Genomic DNA, 12769 nt, shown 5'->3' on the forward strand with positions numbered 1-12769 from the left:
GCTATCACTAATTATCTTCCCTTTATCGCACCTCTCCACCAAAACTTCTCTATCCAAGATTAACAATGACCTCAATACTGCTAAATCCAATGGTCAATACTTAGGTATTATTTCCTCTGTCAGCTGCAACTGACAGGTAATTATTCCTGCTTCCCTTCTCGGTTTCCAGGACACCATCTTCTCCTGGTTTTCTTCTTACCTCACAGGTGGTTTCCTTCCAGTCTCTACAGCTATTCTTCCTCTTCCTGCAAACTTGTTAATTCTAGAGTTCCCCAAGACTCTGTCCTTTCTCTTATTTATGCTCACCTCCTAGGCAAGCTCACTTTAAAAGCTAGCTTTATGCTAACTCTAGCTCAGATTTCTTCCAAAATCCCAACTTGAAAATCCAGTTGCCTGGTTGTTGTGCTGGACTGTTGTCAATTCTGCATCATTACCACCACCTTCTATATTCACCTGTGTGACATAGGGAAGCCAGAACTACATTTCCCAGAAACCCCAAGCTGCTACAGGGTTAGAGTCAACTAATAAGAGCAACTCGTGCAAGACTGATAAGATGGAAGAGAACACTATCCTCTGGAGGCAGTTGCAGGCTGATGTGCTGGGAGAAAAAAATAACTCACCTACTTCAGAAACTAAGACCAAGATAGGGCAGCTCCTACTAGGAATTTCCAGCAGCTTCGGAGACAGACTCCAAGAACCATCCACTTCAACCACTGTAGCAGAGGCTTCAATTCTGAGACCACTGCCCATCTCAGATGAGCTCCTGGGAAGCACACACTGTAAACAGCTGCTTCCTTGACCTTCAATTCTCCAACCCTTACAACAGTAGTGAAGGACTATAATTCTGTGTATTTAAAAAAGTGTCTAGAGCAGCTTCTCTTTTCCTGACCAAATCCTGATGGATACACTATGCTGGGGACCAGCTTCTAGATCCTTAGAGAAGAGAAACATCAATTAAGTGAATAAAAATGTCCAAGAGACATTTCAAAGCTCAGATATTGATCTTTCCCCTCCAAACCTTCTTTACACACTCTTCTCTATCTCAGTTCTTGACAACTCCCTCCTTCCAGTTGTCCAGGCCAAAAAACAATGGATGTCACCCTTGTCTCTTTTATTCCTCACACTCCACGTTCAACCTTGTCAGCAAGTAATGTCAGCTCTTCCAGGCAAATCTGCCCAGAAACTGTCCACTTTGCTCCACATCCTCCACCACCACCACGACTTGTGCCAGCATCACCATTCACTCAAATGAACTCAATGGCCACCTGACAGGTACCCTGCTTCTAACCTTGCTGCTCTAATGCCTATCCTCAACATTGTAGATGAAGTCAACCTCAATCAGATGTCATCACTTCTCTGCTCAAAACCGTAAATGACCCTCCATCTTATGTGAATAACTTAACCATGTTAAGTTGTCTGACTACAACAGACAAACAAGTCTGACTACAACAGACAAAGAAATATGTCATAAAAACAAAAAACAAAAAAAACTTGCTTAAGACTATAAGCTTTTCAGTAAGAACAGTTGCTCAGAGTTGAGGATATGGACAACAACATCAATGTCAGTCAAAAACAAGGCAAATAATTTTTGAATGATTTTCCTTGGTTGTTGACATTGCTCAACTATTTATTCAAGGAGTCAATCCCAAGCTTGAAGTAACAAAAAAATTAGTCTCTAAGAACAGTGGGTGTGGAACTACAAGAAAGAATATTTTCAAAGTTGAACACTAATTTAGTATAACCTGAAGTGGAATGTGCTAAGATGCATGACAACTGGTGATAGTAAAAATATATGGGGAGCAGAAAAATGATTTGCTGCACAAATTTACAAAAATTATGAAAGTGTTACGGTTATTCATCAGCAAGTACTACGTAGAAAGTATTTAAATCTGTCAGGTGTTATTGGACCAGTAGCATCCACAATGAACTTCATTAGCTCTTGTAGACTTAACCACTGTCAGTTTCTTGAGTTTGTCAGAAATAGAAACTGAGTATCTTGACTTGTCCTACCACACAGCAGTTAAACGGACAGTGGTAGGTTTTATTGTAACTTTATGACCTCAGAGTCAAGACTCAAATTTTTCTAAAAGAACCTCCTTCAGTTAACACTGTTACCAAACGCTGAATAGCTCTGCAATCAATTTCTTCTACAGACTTGATGTTTCTTAATGGATTCAACCTAAGTTTACAAAGGAAAACAGTAACTTATATGAGGAACTTATACTGCAGTGAAGTCATTTCAATGACAGCTAACATTTGAATCACAAGTTGCATTAAAAGCTTCTTTATGTACTTCTTATATGTCAAAAGTTAAAACAAAAAGCAAAATTTCAATACTGTGCAAATTTGCAGCGGATATATTTTCTGGGTTCAAACTACATTCCAGTAGCATTTTTCAAACTCTGATGCAAGTACAAAGAAAATTTACATATTTCAAAATCCATTTAACTGTGCAACTGAGGTGCTTCCATCTAACCACCAATAGGAAGTGATTAATCTGTAATGCGATGACATGCTAGAAGGCAATTATCAAGGAGAATCTATAGAATTCTATAAATGCCTTCTAAGCAACGAATATGCTCCTGAACTGCTATCAGTATTTGGATGTATCCTGTCAGGATTAAGACATTTTCAAAGATAAAATATACAAAATCTCCTTGCAGATTAGCATTAAGAGATGAACACTTGTAATTGATGTTGATAATAGTAAACACTAAGTTCAAACTCTAATTTAGCCAAACTTGTCCACCTCCTCCCCTAAAAAAGAAAAAGGCTGTGCGCGGTGGCTCACGCCTGTAATCCCAGCACTTTGGGAGGCCAAGACGGGCGGATCACGAGGTCAGGAGATCGAGACCATCCCGGCTAACACGGTGAAACCCCGTCTCTACTAAAAAATACAAAAAAATTAGCTGGGCATGGTGGCGGGTGCCTGTAATCCCAGCTACTCAGGAGGCTGAGGCGGGAGAATGGCGTGAACCTGGGAGGCAGAGCTTGCAGTGAGCAGAGATCGCGCCACTGCACTCCAGCCTGGGTGACAGGGCGAGACTCCGTCTCAAAAAAAAAAAGAAAGAAAGAAAAAGAAATCCATTCCTCTCATTAGACCTGTATTTTTTTTTTAATTATGCTCAATTCTTGTTATTTTTTTAGATGGGTCTCATGATCTCGGCTCACTGCAACCTCCACCTCCTGGGTTCAAGTCATTCACCTGCCTCAGCCTCCCAAGTAGCTGCAACTACAGGCGTATGCCACCACGCTTGGCTAGTTTCTGTATTTGTAGTAGAAATGGGGTTTCACCATGTTGGCCAGGCTGGTCTTAAACTCCTGACCTCAAGTGATCTGCCTCTGTCGGCCTCCCAAAGCACCGGGATTACAGGCATGAGCCACTGCACCCAGCCTCAATTACTTTTTTATATTTTGAATTCTGTCAATGAAAATTTGTGGAAATTTGTTTTCTCTCATTATTTAAATACCTACATACTATTCTTGTTTTGCCTATTCGTCTGCAAAACCTAAAATATTTACTATCTGCCCCTTTACAAAAAAGTTCGCCAATCCTTGTTTGAGTCAACTAGATTCCCAGGTCTTCCGCAAACAGGTAGACACGTTTTGTCCAGCTCTAACTTTCTCAGTTGCTTTTCCTTTTAAACTAAGTCTGCCATTTTACATTTATTGCTGACAATTTTCACCCTATGGATTTTACCACTTCATTACCACCTGTCAAAATATTTTAAAAATCTAAAATTCTAAAAATGAGCTATCTCCCAGTGTGACTCCTGTTCTTTATTCAAATTCCTGATAGAAATGTTAGAACAGATGTCAAGTATGACACACTTCTGGAGACATCCTCACCTGTGTGTAGAAATTCTGATTTTTCAGTTTCGTGTTACTGTATGTGGTTGCAACATATCTTCTATCTAAGAGCAATAATAATTTCTTAAACTCCCTAGTAATGACAGAAATAATAATTTGCTTTGCTAGGGCTTATGCAGTAAAGGATTAACCACCTTGCTCAAAGAAAAGTTCGGCCCTTTGCCCAGATCCTGGGAGGTAATCTTTAAGCTCTTGGAAGCTCTTGTCTGATAAGGCTGTCTTTGTTTACCTGGGGACCCTGAGCCACAGGAAACACCAAGCTTGACCTTTGGATGGGGCTGGAGAGTAAGCTCACCTACGATTCTCCATCAAATGGTCATTTGACTTTTCTGGATTATTTACTCATCTCTAAAGTAAAAGCTTTGGATCCTAAGTTTAGATATATCCCAAAAATTCTAGATTACTTAAAGCAAAGAGTAAAAGGGGCGCACACACACACACACACACACACACACACACACCAGCAGAAAAGTTTGCTTTCCAATAAAATGGTCAAAAAGGCAAACTCACAGGATAGATGATTCAAAGACATCAACTTTTTGCCAACCACATAATCAGCCACGTACTGTTAAAAATTAACCCACATGTTGACAACATGCACTTAAACTAAGTTATTTCTGCTACCTGATTTCTCAGGGCAATTCCTTAGGATCTAATACGATTTTTTCCAAACAGAAAACAAAACTTGTCACCTAAACTTTGCCATGACCTAGGCAAAGTAGATTCAAAGCTTTTTCCCTGCCTTGGGATTACAATTATCCCCAGCCTGAATTCTGAGAGTGGTATCTTAATCAGTCTAGTTTTTCACTTTTGACTTCTATGCCACTGCTAGATTCCATCATTTCTTGTATCTTTGCCCCATCACACTTTGCCTTTAATAGAAGTCACAATTTTTCTCAACAGGAAAGGAGAAACTTTCTCAGAGATCGCCCCATTTCCACTCTCTCCTCTCTTAAGTTCTCTCTGCTCCGTATGGAGCAGCTTCTCAAGTTCATCAAATCTCTGCAGGGACTGCTATTATCTGCAGTCTGTAATCCCTAAATCACATGTAATAATGCTGACATCAAATATGAACCAATCCAGTGCAGACTCCAGAACACGACATGAATCTGCCTGATGCTCCTATTTCAACAACTGCTCACCTGCCGCACTGCTTCTCCTGCTGTGCTCAACTCAGGGCTCACCATGACAGCACGATTTAGGGATTGTCTTACAACTCACTATTCACACATTTATAATCCAACTGAAGAAACTACACTCATTTATGGTACTGGTATATCCTACCTAAAAGTGACACCATCTCTCATAGCCACATGAATACTAAGATATGCTAATACTCTACAAACTGTAGCTTTCTCTAATGTTCATAGCATGTTGAAGCACTCCATGCCTGTCAGTCTCCGGCTGGCTTTCCATGTACCAAAAATGTGTCTTGCTTTGTCTTTCGGAAAGGAAGAGAAACTGGGGAAAAACATTCCAATTGCTGGTTGATACAGCTCAACTTAGAAAACAGTTCCATGTGTTTGCATTTTACTCGGCAGTTTGAGATGTATTACATTTAAAGTAAAAATCCTGTGATTGGGATGATGCCTTCCCCTTGCCAACACAAACCCTGAGAGTACACCAGATGTGTACAATCTAACAAAAAGTGGTTCCTCCTTTTGGCTGGATTCCTTTCTGATAATATGATGAAAGCTCTAGAATTCTCTCCCCAGGGAGAAACAGCTCACATACATACACAATTCTGCTTAGAATTTCAGGGGTTCATGGACCTAGGAGACAACGTTCCCTCCTCAAAGCAATCACTAATATATTCCAGAAAAAAAAATTAAGAGCAAAAAGAGCTTCATGAACTCATCACCAAAGAAGAAATCTGGAAGCCATCCTGGAATTACGCTGGATTCCTTCTCTCTCAGCCTTGCCATTTCACTTAGTCACACTTGTAGATTAACTCAGAAACAGGGTTCAAATCAATCCCTACTCTCCATTTCCTCAGTTGTGCCCTTAAGTCCTTCATTTATTTGTACAATATAATTAAAAGAACATATAGTCTATTATTAAATGGACTGTGTGTTACTAAATTCAACCTCTGAACTTTATCCCTCTCACTTTACTAAATAACAGCAGGTGAGCCATTTCCTTAATGACAAAGGTTGGGTGACTTTTCCCCTTCTAATGTGGATTACTACCTTCCTTACTGACCCTTGTGCCTCTAGTCCAGCCATCCTCCTACCATCCAAATCTGTTCTCACTGTGCTAGGACATAAAAAATTTATATCAGAATCAAGTGCAAACTGCTTTGATCCTGCCCAGTATCAACTGCATCTCCTTCTCTACCCAACCCAACCTATTTCTCCAGATGTGATAAAAATATTCAGTTCCACAAAACCCCAGCCTCTCACACCTCCATGCCTTTGCACGAGTGGAATGCCCTTCTCATCTTCCACTGAACAACATTTTACAAAGAGGTCACCACATCTGATCAACAGCCAGTTTTTATATGGTTCCTGGACTAAGAATGATTTTTACATTACTAAAGCACTGAGGGGGGGGGGAGGGGGAAGAAAGGAAGAAAAAACGAGAGGATATGCGATAGGCTGTATGTGTATATGTGGCCTCCAAAGACTGAAGTTTCTACTCTCTGGCCTTTAACGGGAAGTCTGCTGACCCCTGAGGCTGGGCATCACGAGGGACTTACCCTCTAGATTGCCAGAGCACACTAAGATACAACTGCACACATCATGCTGCATGCCACAGAACTGTATCAGTCTCACTCCCCCTCAAGTCTATACCTTCAGGGTTTAATACCGTATCATGCACAAAACAGTATTTTTTAAATGGCAAACAAATGAATTAACTGAATGAACCAGCTCAAGAACTGGTTAAACACACAAATGGAAAGGACCTGTGCCTTTAATAGTAAAACACTACTTACGTCTGTTAAAGATACTATTAATAACATTAGCACCTTACATTTGTACACCACTCTACACAGTAACTGCACATATAACCTCAAAGGCTAAGACCATAAAAACTATACTTCATAAATAAAGACACTGAAAAGCACAGAAACTAACTTACCAAGTCACATGACTAAAGGCAGAGCCAATATTTGAAGTTGGGTCTTGTTTCTTAGATAAAATGTGTTTTCTCTTAAATAGACTACACAACCACAACACCTAGACACTTACACAATACCTCTCTACACAAACCACAATACCTAGACACTTCAAGTACTAATGCCTGAGATTGAGGAGACAGATAAAATTTAATTTCTGACCCACTATTTAACTCTGATAATTTTCAAGTTAATGCTACTTTCTGGGGAGAAAAAAATGAAATGGACACCCAAAATAAACACTAGGCTAAAAGGACCCAGCATAACCACAAGCTAAAAATCATCTTTCTTCCTTAACAATCAGTCCTTGAGAGAGCAACACAAAATTAAACAGCTTAATTAACAAATGCCACTGAAAGGAAAGCAGCTGCAGTCACAGCAAGAACCCCTTGCCTGTCAGCTAAGCTAAAACAAACTGGCAGTTGAGGCAGTCACTTGTCTTTAAGCTTCAGTTTGGGTAGAACAGAATCCAAAAGTTGACAATGTACATTAACACCCCAACTTCAACCAGAAAACACACAAGTGTTTCCAGAGGCAGAAAATAAACAGAAACTCTATTAACTGTTTTAAAAGCCTAATAATCTGTTAGTCTACTTTTTTTTTCATAACTAAGGTATAAATTAGGCATAGCTGGAGTTTAAGTGACTAGGTATCTAAAAGTTTCTGAGTTGACACCAACATTTTAGCCAAAGTCAATTACAATATAGGTCTATTTAAGACAACACTAATTTCAAAGAATTGGTACCATACAGAACACATTTTCTGACTATAATCCAATTCTAGAAATGTCACAAGATACACTGAAAAAAAGTTCATTTGTTTGTGATTTATCAAACACTTTGAAATAAATCATGAATCATCAAAGAAATCTTAGAATTTACAAAATATGTCTAAATATTAATCTTTATTAAATAGAACAACAAATGCTTTATGGGCCAGGTGTGGTGGCTCATGCCTGTAATTCCAGCACTTTGGGAGGCCAAGGCGGGAAGTTTGCTCAAGCCCAGGAGCTAGAGACCAACTTTGGCAACATAGTGGGACCCTGTCTCTAAAGAAAATTTAAAAATTAGCCAGGTGTGGTGATGTGCACACCTGCTAGTCCCAGAAACTCGGAAGGCTGAAGCAGGAGGATCATTTGAACCTGGGAGGTCAAGTCTGCAGTGAGCAGGCTGGGCGCGGTGGCTCAAGCCTGTAATCCCAGCACTTTGGGAGGCCAAGGTGGGTGGATCACGAGGTCAGGAGATTGAGACCATCCTGGCTAACATGATGAAACCCTGTCTCTACTAAAAATACAAAAAAAACAGCTGGGCGTGGTGGCGCATGCCTGTAGTCCCAGCTACTCAGGAGGCTGAGGCAGGAGAATCGCTTGCACACAGGAAGCGGAGGCTGCAGTGGGCCAAGATGGAACCACTCCCCTCAAGCCTAGGCGACAAAGCGAGACTCTGTCCAAAAAAAAAGACTGCAGTTAGCTGTGATGGTCCAACTGGACTCCAGCCTAGGTGACAGAATGAGACTCTGTCTCAAAATAATAATAATAAATGCTTTATGAACTAACTAAAAATACTTCACATCAAAACTTAACCCTTGGATAAAGAGAGAATAAACAAATCAAAACAATAAAAAGTACTAATCATAAAGGAAAAAAGAAATAAAGCTTATGATATTAAAATTAAGAACTTTAGTTCCAAAACACCTCACAGGTAAAAAAACAAACCACAAACTGGAAGAAAATATTCACAACACATAATGATAAAGGATTGCAATCCACACACAGAACAGCTACAAGTCAATTAAAAAAAAAAAAAAAAAAAAAAGGCCAGAAACTTAATAGGTCCTTCACAGAAGACAAAACAGATAGCAAATATATTAAAAGTGGCTCAACATCATTACTAATAAGGGAAGTTCAAATTAAAGCCACAAAAAGATATGACACAACCTCCAAAATGACAAAACTGAAAAAGTCAGACAAAATAAACTACAGACAAGGATGTGGAACAACAGGAGTGATACGGTTTGGCTGTGTCCCCACCCAAATCTCATCTTGAATTGTAGCTCCCACAATTCCTATGTTTGTGGCAGGGACCGGTGGGAGGTAACTGAATCATAAGGCGGGCTCTTTCCCATGATGTTCTCGTGATAGTGAGTAAGTTTCAAGAGATCTGATGGTTTTAAAAGGGGGAGTTCCCTTATACAAGCTCTCTTGACTGCTGCCATCCATGTACGATGTGACTTTGCTCCTCCTTGCCTTCTACCATGATTGTGGGGCCTCCCCAGCCATGTGGAATATAAGTCAATTAAATCTCTTTCCTTTCTAAATTACCCAGTCTCAGATATGTCTTTATCAGTAGCGTGATAACAAACTAATACAAGGAGCCATTATATTAGTGGTGATATAAATTGGTATAACTACTTTGGGAAGCAATTTGGCAATAACTAGCCAGGTTGAAGACTGGTCAGCCCTATAACCCAGCAATCACACTCCTAGATACATAGACCATGCACATCCATGTCTATAAGCAACAAGAGTGTTCACGTGTGTGGCAGTATTTGCACTACTAAGAGACTGCAAACAATCCAAACGCCCATCAATTGTAGGCCAGATTACACAACAGTGAAAATGAATGAAAACTAACATACAGCACCTAAGTTTTAAAATCAGAGTACTAGATGGGAGGAAAAAAGAAAATCAAGTCATATAAAGACATACAGCATGATACCCTTAGTATAAAGTTTGGCTGGGTGCAGTGGCTCCCAGCACTTTGGGAGACCAGGCAGGCGGATCATGAGGTCAGGAGATCGACACCATCCTGGCTAACACGGTGAAACTCCGTCTCTACTAAAAATATAAAAAATTAGCCGGGCGTGGTGGCAGGCGCCTGTAGTCCCAGCTACTCGGGAGGCTGAGGCGGGAGCATGGCGTGAATCTGGGAGGCAGAGGTTGCAGGGAGCCGAGATCGTGCCACTGCACTCCAGCCTGTGTGACAGAGTGAGACTCCGTCTCAAAAAAATAAATAAATAAATAAAGTTCAAAACAGACGAAACATGAATAAATGGTAAAAACAGGTATTTGTCCTTCAAGTCGCCTGCTTGGGAGTCTTCCAAGTCTACTTTTCCTCTTTCCAGCTCTAAAGCTTTTTTTTTTTTTTTTTGAGACGGAGTCTCACACTGTCACCCAGGTTGGTGTACAGTGGCGTGATCTCGGCTCACTGCAACCTCCGCCTCCCAGGTTCAAGCGATTCTCCTGCCTCTGCCTCCCGGGTAGCCAGGATTATAGGCACCCACCACCGCCGCCAGCTAATTTTTTTTTTTTTTTTTGTATTTTTAGTACAGATGGGGTTTCACTATGTTGGCCAGGCTGGTCTCAAACTCTTGACCTCGTGATCTGCCCACCTTGGCCTCCCAAAGTGCTGGGATCATAGGCATGAGCCACCGCACCCAGTCTCTAAAACTTTTCAATAAACTTCCACTCCTGCTCTGGAAAAAAAAAAGAAAAAAGAAAAGAAAGAGAAATGGTAAAAAACAGTATCATTCAATGACCACTGTTTTAAATGTCAGGGATTCAACAGGGAACAGAGAAACATTTGCCCTTATAGACTTTATGTCACTGCCAAGAGAGAAAGAAACTAGAAAGTAAAATACAAACAGTAACAGATGGTGAAAAGGGCTTGAAGAGAAACGAGGTACTGAGCGCGGTGAGGGAGGATGTCTTCAGGAGGGGTGACATAAGGCTTCACTTACAGAGTGGCAGCAGTGTGAGGGGTGGGAGTGGGATAGGACAGAACCTGTGGGGCAGGAGGGAAGGGGATGTGATCAGGGAACACACGTGGGCCTTTCAAGGGCATGGGAAAATCCCACTGTTGAAGCTGGGCAGGAGGTACCTAGGAGTTTCCTTTGTTATCACCCTCTACACGAGAACAGCAAACTATGACCCACAGGCCAATGTGGCTCCACTTGTTTTTGTACAACCTGTGAGCTAAAAATGGTTTTTACATTGTATATGGTTAAAGAAATTAAAACAATAATGTTTCATAGCATGTGAAAATTATAGAAAATTCCAATTTCAGTGTCTAGAAATACAGTTTTACTAGACACAGCCAGCTTATTCCTTTACATACAGCCCATGGATGCTGTAGCACTGTACAACAGAGCTGAGTACTTGTGAGAGGTCACAGGTGGCCCACAAAACCTAGCATGTTTACTGTCTAGCCCTTCACAAAGAAAGTTTGCTGGCCCCTGACCTAGGGCATAATTAGGGACTTAACCAAGGCTGACTTGGGTGTCCTTCCTCCAGGTTCTCAGAGCTCAGAGCATTCTTCATCTCTACCTTATATTTTACACATATTATTTTGTATCTCTTCAGTTTAATCATTTTTTGAAAAAGACTAGCATATTTTGATAAATCTTGCTCTATTAAAGCTCCATGCTTCACCACCAACTCAGTTAAAAAAAATAAATAAACAACAACAAAAAAAAAAACAATGACTCAGTTAAAAAGAGACAGGTACTGCTATCAGGAACATTAAACCAATATAGCAAAGCACAGCAAGCTACAGTTTATTTTGACTCAAGTACAGTTTTAAGAAAAGAACTTCCCAATTAAAGGCTCCAAGTCTGTGGAGAGTCCCCACTGCCTTGCTTAGCTCACTGGATCATTAAGATACACACTGGATCATTAAGACAGATATGCACTGGATCATTAAGATAGATATGGGGGCCGGGCGCAGAGGCTCACGCCTGTAATCCCAACACTTTGGGAGGCCGAGGCAGGTGGATCACAAGGTCAGGAGTTCGAGACCAGCCTGAGCAACATGGTGAAATCCCGTCTCTACTAAAAATACAGAAATTAGCCAGACATGGTGGCTGGTGCCTGTAATTCCAGCTACTCAGGAGACTGAGGCAAGAGAATCGCTTGAACCCGGGAGGAGGAGGTTGCGGTGAGCCGAGATAGCGCCACTGCACTCCAGCCTGGGCGACAAAGCAAGAGTCAATCTCAAAAAAAAAAAAAAAAAAAAAGATAGATACAGGACAGTCAGCTGCATCACCCACTCACAGAAGAACCTTAGAAAAGCTGCAGAGCTATATTCAATTCCTTCCTTATCTTCTTTAAAGAAATGCATCATGAATTATGTCACATTTTACCAAGAGTTGTCCAATGTTAGCATATGTTTTCTTTTTTTTTTTTCTTTCTGAGGCGGAGTCTCGCTCTGTCGCCCAGGCTGGAGGGCAGTAGCCGGATCTCAGCTCACTGCAGGCTCCGCCTCCCAGGTTCATGCCATTCTCCTGTCTCAGCCTCGTGAGTAGCTGGGACTACAGGCGCCCACCACCACACCCAGCTAATTTTTTGCATTTTTAGTAGAGACGCGGTTTCACTGTGTTAGCCAGGATGGTCTCGATCTCCTGACCTCGTGATCTGCCCGCCTCAGCCTCCCAAAGTGCTGGGATTACAGGCGTGAGCCACCGCACCCGGCCAGCATACGTTTTCAAAAGCAAGTGCCTTCACAACTTTTAAGTATGAACCAGTACCTTTAAGAAGTTAACAATACTTATTAAATAATGACGATGGTTGAAAGTGGTAATGAATAAACAGGGAATTCACTACAACATTGTTTCTGTATATGTTTGAAAACTTCCACAAGGTTTTCAAATTGAAGCTTTGTATTTTAATTTTAGTTATTAAATACGCATTTAACAGAAAAGTCACAGAATTCTCATTTGAAAGAATTCTATCTTTCAAAATCCTTAGTACAAAATATAGTTTTCCATCATCCTTACTAGTGGCAA

At 40.8% G+C, this 12769-nt stretch overlaps 1 protein-coding gene across 47 annotated transcripts in view; it reads right to left on the reverse strand.

Annotated features, from left to right (window-relative positions):
• PTK2 (protein tyrosine kinase 2) overlaps positions 1–12769 on the reverse strand; it is a 358952-nt gene that overhangs the window by 328180 nt on the left and 18003 nt on the right. The gene's annotated exons all lie outside the window — the stretch shown is intronic.

Source organism: Theropithecus gelada, chromosome 8 (genome assembly GCF_003255815.1).
Source record: "Theropithecus gelada isolate Dixy chromosome 8, Tgel_1.0, whole genome shotgun sequence".
NCBI classification, from domain to species: domain Eukaryota; kingdom Metazoa; phylum Chordata; class Mammalia; order Primates; family Cercopithecidae; genus Theropithecus; species Theropithecus gelada.